The following is a 7621-nucleotide window of genomic DNA, read 5'->3' as shown; positions in this document are numbered from 1 at the left end:
TAGTTATTTTGACCCCATATTTGAAGATGAGAGCATCCAGAGATGTCAGTTTAGCAATAAGGTGACAGACATCCCTTGACTGATTACCACTCACTAGTGGGTAAAGGTCTTAAACCAAATGGAATGTTGGATGTGCTCACAGGTACCTCTAAGATAAAAAGATGCAGGATTAGTGCCATTTTTTTTTAGAGTTAGCCGAGGTACTTGATTTACACGGAAGGGGGAGGGGACCGGTGTACAAAGAATATAATATAACTAGACCCCCTAGCCTTAAGATCCACCAGTACCATAGATAAATCCTTGTTATATTTAAATCTCACCAATTTCAGGAAATTGGGAGGTAATCAGGAACAATCAGACAATGGATATTCACACATTGCAGATAAAGAGCTCATTAATATATGTGGAAGAAAGGTTTATGAGTGGCTCTCCCCGAACTCCGAAGGTTTATGTTATTTAGGAAGGACACTACTTATAACCCTTGATCAATGATTAAACAGACCTAGCATACGTTCCAGAAATGGAAACAATGTTCAGAAAATGATAGGAATATGTAGATCATGAAAATTTTATATGTCACTTTCATGATTTGTTTGTGTATTCTTCATCTACCCAGCAGAACCTCAATCGAATCCGAACATCAGTGTACAAAGACGTAGGTACATGTATGTGTGAAATGTTCGTCCAAATCAGACATTATAGGCCATAGCACTGTCCCAGCATACTCTATAGGTTGAATGTTGTCCCACTCCCAACCAGTGGTCCCGTGGCCGCCGAGTGCATATAGAGGATGTCTCGTCCTCCTCCCTGTCTTCCCCAAATATAGCCAATTGTCCGATTTGCAAAATGAATACATACGTGTGTCTAGGTCACCGATTATTGTCTGAAATATTTTTCTTATGTTAATAATTTATGGCAGTTATTGTTTACTGCCAAAGGGTGGATTGTCGAAGTCAAAATATTACATAGAGAGAACATACAGACTCCACACATATGAGTAGCTAGGCTTACAATACGCGCAACGAGCACAGCAATATGTGGTAACATACGCATTTACACAGACATGCCACAGAGATAGATTTGACACATATTTCATACAGCACATAATTTGAGCATATCAAGCGCCAGAATCATAATGTTTTAAATGTATTTAATGGAGTAACATCATGTATGTGTATTATTGGAGCAGAGCAAGATGGACATGTCGTGTTTGGTGTCACAGTAACCAGATTAATGTGTAAATTCATTTGAAGCTTGATATTAAGTTGTAGCACATTGCTATGAGTAGTTATGATTAAATGTATGAAAGCTAAAGTCACTCTTATTAGAACAATAGACATTCCAAGTATGTGATGGACAGGAAACTCAGGACAGCCCTTTTCATATCTTCAAGGCTGAACCTTGTTTGCATATGAACTGAACAGTGACTCATCATGAATGAGAAAGTTCCCTCCCATAAACTAGATGTGTGCACTCCCCCAAACTGCATAGTGTATTGCTGATCAGACACACATAAGTTACTGTTTTGTCCCAGACGATGGTGGAGATGCTGCCAGACCAGTGGCTGCATGATTTTACAGAGAGAGAGAGAGAGAGAGAGTGATATGGAGGGGAGACTTTATATGAGAAAGATATGGTGATGTATTTGCTGGCTGTGGCTGTATTTTGATTTAGTTTGTATTAACCGCTTACTGCATAAATTGTAACCATATAACTATAAATATACTGTACATTGTGATATATTGAATACATATCCTTTAGACAACAAATATATACATCAATGAGCTTTGGAACTGACAATGTGTGTGTATTGTTTCCTCTTAAGGGATGTATTGTTTTGCGACGTACAGTGCACTTTTATCGTATATGGTAATATACGATATATTAGTATATATTAGAGCGGGCATTTTAAATATTTGTTAGAAAGCAATTTAGCATTTACAGTGGACTGTAAAGAAATGTATAAACAAGTTAAAAAATTATATTTTTTTTTCTAAAACTCATGCCGACCTTTTGCCATGTCAATTTAACGGCCATGTCAACCTACAGTATATCTGGTGTCATCCAATTTCAAAAGCGACACCATCTAGATCGACACACCTTAGGTTGACTCCAATTGGTTGACACCAGATATAGGTTGACATGGTGTGTTGACCTAGATGGTTTCGCTTTTGACATGGATAGTAAATGCAAAAAAAATTGGAGAAGTGTAAAAAATACAAATTAAGCTTTTGACCCTGGTTAATTTTTGGGCCTTGTTTAACCATTTGTTTACCACAGGTACAGTGCTGTATAGACCGGATACCTGCTACTACAGCAGCCCGTGTTATACAGTACCTGTAACTACAGTAACTTAAAGTACAGCAATCTACAGTAATGTACTGTACTTACAATTCCGTATGGCCTGCCTTGGGGTCCTCCGGACTAGGTCACTCCATCTCCTTTGAGTGACCTTACAGTCCTCCTCCGGTTATATTTTCAGAGGATATCCCTGCTGGCCCTCCGGTATGCCCTCATCTTCGCCTCGTTGCTGGCGAGAGGTCTGTCCCACCAGCAAATGAGGAGACAGAGCTCTCCCAGCACATAAGGACGGTCCCTCACAGCAGCCATGACACTGACCTTAGCCGCAATGAGTGTCTCAGACATCGCTCGTCTCAGACGTCGCGCGTCTCAGATGTCACGCGCTGTGCATCTCAGACGTCATGCATCTCAGAAGTTGTGTGTTCCAGGCATTCCAGGTTGTTACGGTGTGTCAGTTTCCATTGGTTTTGATTATGCCTTTTCTTTGAACATGGTATTTTCCACTGCCTCGCCCTACCCCCACCCCACACATTAAAAAAAAAATGGCACTTTAGGACTCAAACCCAGGATTCTCAGCATTCAGGTGGAAGCCTTCTTCGCCAGCCGACAAAGCTTCATGAGAGATTCACAAGTTCATGTGTAAAAGTACTGCAAAGAACGACCCCTTCCCGTTGGTGTAATATTAATATGAAAGTGAAAGTCACGGGAACACATTAAAAAGAAAGGTTGGCACTTCCTTCCCATTGGTGTTGGTTTATGCCTTAGGGGACTCGGACGCTCATACTTGCATTTCAAAAGCACAGTATTTTCCACGGCCTCCCACTACCCCCATCGCCCTTCTCCCTGGGAGCCTGCACAGGTCATGCAGTAGACAGGGAGGGAGTTCAGGTCATGTGCAATAAACAAACGCTGATGATCAACAGTACTGTTTAGCTCAGTTAGTTGCATCAGAATACACTAATTTATACTCATTACCGCGGTGTATTTGCATTTACCATAAAGAATCACTCCTGCAGATTTACTCTGATTTATGTGAAACCTGTGTGCACCCTTCCATTGAATGTATTACAAAGAAATAAATAATAATATGAAAGTGAATGTCACTGGTACACATAAAAAAAATGCCACTTTAAGACTCGAATCCTGGACTCTCAGCGTGGGAGGTGGGAGCCTTCATCGCTAGCCCAAGACACTTCATGAGATATTCACAATTTCATGTGTAAAAGTACTGCAAAGAGTGACCCCTCCCCATTGGTGTTGGTTTATGCCATAGGGGACTCAGACGCTCATACATGTATTTCAAAAGCACGGTGTTTATGCATTGTACATACTTCCTTTTACACAATTAGTTGCGTCTGCATACACAATCTTGCGTCTGCATACACAAATGTTTTAACATGTTCGTTTGTGTTTGTATAAACTGTTTATTTATTTTGAGAACTCTCATCTGACCATTAGTCACCATCTATTAACATTACAGCCATCACTGACCATTTGACAGAGCTGTAGATCAATCTGCCACTATACGATCTAAAGTACTGAGTTAGTGGAGCATTAGCCACCCAGTGGTGGAGATGAGTAATGCATGCTGAGTATCTAGTATCGCCTCAACGTGCCTGTCCGTGATTAAACCCAGCAAGCTAAGCTATCGCCTTAGCAACTAAATGTTTGTCTAGACACAGAAACAGTCAAGATAACGGAGGACCCATCTGTATATCGTCACTGGAATGACTGATGATGCTGCACACCAGGTTGTTGTTCTAATTATTATACTGCAGCAGTGGACATATAGCAGCAGCGTATATCGTCACTGGAATGACTGATGAGACAGGACACTTCCACTGGTCTGCACAACACAGCACCACTTTATTATACAGCTACATTGGATATATGGCAGCAGAGAACACCAACACTGTGATTGGCTGGACTGATGCAGCCAGGGGTTAAAGTGGGCCGGAACGGGACAGAATTGTGTTCCTTCAGTTGTATTGGGAGGCGTTACCAGTTCCGCCACCTCCAGCTCACTTTACCCGGCCATGGGAACTTTATACAGGCTGCGCTGCTCGATTAGCCTGTTCCCGCTGTCACAGTCACTGCGCCGCGCCACGCCTCCCACTTTAATAGATGGGGTGGGAGCAGGTACCCGCTGCTCCTGCTGGCCGCTGCTATCACTGCATTCCTGTCACTCCTAGAGCCTAAAGTGGAGAAGCTGTTGAAGCCCTGACAGGATGACCCACGCACATGAATGAGGTAGAAAGGAGATGTGCGGGGGGGGGGATGATGTTGCTATGCTAAGGATCAACTGTGCTGGGGAAGGGGGGGGGCTTTTATGGGACTATATGTGCTGGGGGGCTGTGTGTAGGACTATATGTGCTGGGAGGCCCGTGTATGGGACTATAAGTTCTGGGGGGGAGCTGTGGATGGGACTATATGTGCTTGGGGGGCTGTGTGTGGGACTATGTTCTGAGGGGGTAGCTCTGTGGAATTATATGTGCTGGGGGTGGGCTGTTTGCAGAATTATATGTGTTGCGGGGAACAGCTGTGTGTGAGACTATATGTGCTGGGGTAGCTGTGTGTGGGGTTATAAGTGCTGAAAGGGGGGGAGCTTTGTGGGGGATTATACGTGCTGAGGGGAACGGCATGTGGTATTATACGTGCTGGGGGGATGTTGTGTGGTATTATACGTGCTGGGGGGAGCTGGGTGTGCGATTATACGTGCTGGGGGGATGTTGTGTGGTATACGTGCTGGGGGGAGCTGTGTGTGCGATTATACGTGCTGGGGGGATGTTGTGTAGTATTATATGTGCTGGGGGGGAGTTGTGTGTGCGATTATACGTGCTGGGGGGATGTTGTGTGGTATTATACGTGCTGGGGGGGAGCTGTGTGTGGGATTATACGTGCTGGGGGGATGTTGTGTGGTATTATACGTGCTGGGGTGGAGTTGTGTGTGCGATTATATGTGCTGGGGGGATGTTGTGTGGTATTATACGTGCTGGGGGGAGCTGTGTGTGGGATTATACATGCTGGGGGGATGTTGTGTGGTATTATGCGTGCAGGGGGGAGCTGTGTGTGCGATTATATGTGCTGGGGGGATGGTGTGTGGTATTATACGTGCTGGGGGGGCTGTGTGTGGGATTATACGTGCTGGGGGGATGGTGTGTGGGATTATACGTGCTGAGGGGAGAGCTGTGTGTGGGATAAACTGTCAGGGAGGGAGAGCTGTGTCAGGGATAAATTCAGAGGTTAAAGCGAGCTGGAGCGGGGCGGAACGCAGTTCCGTCAGTTCCAACTGGATTCCGCCTCCTCCGGCTCACCTAACCCAGAAAGTGAGCCGCATGGGGATGATGGGCGCCCTCTGAGGTTGTGTTACCAGTGGGCACCCGCACCTTTCCCTCAGCGGCAGCCGGTGCTCACTCTGAGCTCCGGTTTCCACTGTGTGCGGCTGTGTGCAGCTGTGTGCAGCTGTGCGGCGGCCAGGGCCGGCCCGACGCATACGCGTGGTACGTGGCCGCGTGGAGCGCCAGAGTTTAGAGGGTGCTACTGCAGACACTGAGTCACCGCCACTCACTGTTTACAGCCCCGCTGCCGCCCGCCAGACACGGGGATGCCACATACACCCGCATCGCAGGCAGCTCAATTTTTTTTTTACAGAGCTAGCGGTACGCTGCGGCGGGTCATAACAAAGCAGGAGGCGGCCCCTCCCCTTCCCTCCTCTTGGATACTTTTGACTTGCCAGACCTCCAATGCAGGGCCGGCTCGAGGAACATTTAATCGCCTGCTAGTGCTGGGACCATGGGACTATGCTCTCCAGAGCCTTCCACTGTGTCCAGAAATGAACGTCTCTCGTACTGCAGGTCAGAGAATTTCTCTCTTCCCTCTCCCCTTTCCGTCTCTCACTCCCTCTTTCCTCTCATGTTAACAGCCATTGTTTTTTTTCTGCGTGTCTCTCCCCGAATACTTTCCCGTCATGTACCAGTGAGCCCTTTCAACCCATTTAACCCTCTTTACTCACCTTAGATACCCTCTCCCTGTAACACTCTGCTTGTCACCTTCTCCCCATCACCCTATGCCTCTCCCTGTCCCCATCTCCCAGTCTCCCTCGGCTTGTCGCCCCCTCCCATTCACCTTCAGGCTCTCCCGGTCACCCACTGCTTATCACCCTCTCATTTTCACACTCTACCTTTCCCTTTCACCCACTCTCCATCATCCTCAGCCTCTTCCTATTACCAACTTCTCCCTGTCACCTTCTCCCAGTTTCCCTCTCCCTGTCACCAACTGCTTCTCTGTCACAAACTGCATACTACTGTGCTGTGTAATGTGAATAACGGATGCTACTGTGTGGTGTAATATGACTAACGGACGTTACTGTGCGATGTAATGTGAATTGGTACTATTCTGTGGCCGCGCCTCTTTCCCATGAAACCACACCCCTATATATTCCACTCAGGGGTACCAAAATATATATTCGCTTACCAAATTTTTTTGGCTTGGGCTGGCGGTGGCGGTGCTATGGGGGAGATGTCATGACGTCTCTCCCATAGATCCGAGGAGCGGGCAGCCAGGCGGAGGTCAGTAGTCCGGAAGCAGGAGCGGGGCTGGTGAGTATTGTGTGTGGCTTTTATTTTTATGTGTGTGTTAAGTGGCGCTACTTGGGGGCATCTTCTACTGGTGGCATCTGTACTGGGGGCATAACTACATGGGGCATCTGTACTGGGGGCAGCTTCTGCTGGGGGCATAACTACAGGGGGCAGCTTTTACTGGGGGCATAACTACAGGGGGCATCTGTACTGGGGGCATTACTACAGGGGGCATCTTCTACTGGGGGCATATCTACAGGGGGCAGCTTCTACTGGGGGCATGAACTACTGGGGACAGCTTCTACAGGGGCATCTGAACTGGGGACATATGTACTGGGGGCAGCTCTAAATAATTTAAATTGGGGATACTATTGGATGACCACACCCCTTTCTTTTTAGGACCACGCCCCTTTTTTCGCATGGCGCGCCTACGCCGCGCACAATCTCTTTACAGCTCGGGGGGGGGGGGTGAGTTCCACCACCTCTCCAGGATCACTTTAAGCACTGGATGCAGCACAATACACTGACAACACTGTAGCTATATAAAGTGGTGCTGTGTTGTGCAGACCAGCACAACACAGCACCACTTTATATAGCTACACTGGATATATGGCAGCAGAGAACACCAACACTGTGATTGGCTGGACTGATGCAGCACAATACACTGAGTGACTACACTGGACTGGACTGAGCAGCACAACACTTGCCACCCCACTTTCCCGCCCCCCACACAGACACTGAAC

Source organism: Pseudophryne corroboree, chromosome 11, assembly GCF_028390025.1.
Source record: "Pseudophryne corroboree isolate aPseCor3 chromosome 11, aPseCor3.hap2, whole genome shotgun sequence".
NCBI lineage: Eukaryota > Metazoa > Chordata > Amphibia > Anura > Myobatrachidae > Pseudophryne > Pseudophryne corroboree.
Note: the sequence above shows the minus strand (reverse complement) of the source record.